Raw genomic sequence first — 2,101 nt, 5'->3', positions numbered from 1 at the left:
TCCATCCCTTCCAATCCAACGGTCTGGAAATGTTTGATTGAGGAACTCACGAACATGCAGTCCCCAATGTGGTGGGGCACCATCTTGCTGGAAAATGATGGTTTGGTTGAAGGTTCTGGAGTTGTGGTGCCACATATTCAGTCAAAAGGTCAAGGTAGACATTTGCAGTAATTGATCTCTCGTTGAAGAAAAATGTACCAATAATTCGATTGCACATAATGCCACACCAGATATTCACTTTGGTTTTTGATTAAAAACTTTGAAAATCACTGAGTACAATAGAACAAGTCTGATTAAGATATCTTATCAATTGCCTTTGTAATATTTTTTTTAAATTGTAAAAGACTTTATAGACACCCTGTATATATATATAAGCAACTTTTCTAAAGTCCTAGTTAAAGTGAATTCTACTGTTCACAATTATAACGCCTAAAATTACATGACTTATGATTTTAATTTTATTTTTTCAAGTAACCTAAATTCTTATTCGATAAGGCACTGATTGGACTTGGATTTCAGAGCTAAAGAGCAGGTTTCAATTTCTTGAATACTACAAAATATTCCTGACACTTTAAGGTGCACTGCATTATAAGAGTGAAAACCAATCTTTTAGTGTGAAAGGTGAGTTGTAGGATGATGTTGACTGGCTGTCTTCCCTCTGGTCAGCAATTCAAAATTAGTTACAGCTGTAGACAGCATTAGTAACTTCATATATCCAAAAATACAAATACCTTATTCGAATGTGAATTTCCGAATTTCTATCAACGACAAGGATTAACTTAATTTAGATATTTTGATAATTTGTAGGATTCTTCAACTTGAATAGTCTTTACGTACACCTATGCGTAGAGACTCTTAGAGTTCAGTTATAAATGTTCATAATCTATAATCATTGGCTAAAAGGAAGGCAACCAGCTAGCAACATCCGCCACCACAAGGTTTTTTTTTTTGGCTTTTCAAACCAAATAACGAGATTGGTTGATACTTTTGCAATGCGTCTTCGGCTGAAAATATGCAGTATGTTCAGTAGCATTATTTTTTCGAACCATGGGTCCTTCATTCTGCAGATCACCATACTAACTATAAGATAAAGACCTATCCAATAGTGGATGTTACAGGAAAAAAAATTGACTATTACATGTTTAGATTAATGTCGTACGAACTGTTGACTAAATTAAACTTGCAGGTTAAAATTATTAACAGAAAATACAAGTATGCTTTCTTGAGAATTTGTATAAGAATAGTTAAATTAAACACAAATAACGAGCTTGTGCTGTAATTTACAAATCGAATAAATACATACAGCTACAAAGACTTTCACTTTACCTATACTTTTGTGTATTTCGACCTACTGACATTTAAAGTATCAAGCTAGAGGTATTACAACACCTTCCATAGTTTTAATCATTTTATTAGCACAGTATACTTCTAATGACAAAGATGACGTAAGACTACAATATATGGTTCAAATATAAAACAAGTCATGAGTTCGGAACAGTTAAATAAATAAAAATATTATTAATAACACTGAGAAAATAACATTTATATTATTTTTTGTTTGTTTGTTTGTTGTAAAAAAATTAAAGCTACACCATAGGCCATCTGTGCACTGCCCACCGCAGGTATCGAAACTCGAGTTTTAGCTTTATAAGTCCATGACTTACCGCTGATGAAGAAAACATTATGTTATTGGAATAAAGCTTAAGAGTTTGTAGTGTATGTTTTTCTTATTATTTGCAATAATTAGGTGGTAGGTAAGTAGGGATTACAATTCAGGTTTATACAAAACTAAGATAATGAAAAAAGTTTATTAGAATTAAGTTTTAATTAAACACAATAGTCTTTGCTTTTCAGGTGTATTGAAATAGCTAATTTAAAAAAGTTTAAATAACATATATCTTATCCCCATACGTATCATTGGACTTATATAATTTGTTGCTTTCGAAGAAACTATCAAAAACGGTGCAACTTTAGGAGAGTCAAATTGCTTAAAACACAATGTTTTCATGCATATCCTAATGTCAACGTTTTAAGGATTAGTAACCACAAATGTCATTATCACTAAATATGGCATTATTTCCAGTTGTCATTAAAGAGGAGC

This window comes from Limulus polyphemus, unplaced genomic scaffold, assembly GCF_000517525.1.
Source record: "Limulus polyphemus unplaced genomic scaffold, Limulus_polyphemus-2.1.2 Scaffold283, whole genome shotgun sequence".
Lineage (NCBI taxonomy): Eukaryota > Metazoa > Arthropoda > Merostomata > Xiphosura > Limulidae > Limulus > Limulus polyphemus.
Note: the sequence above shows the minus strand (reverse complement) of the source record.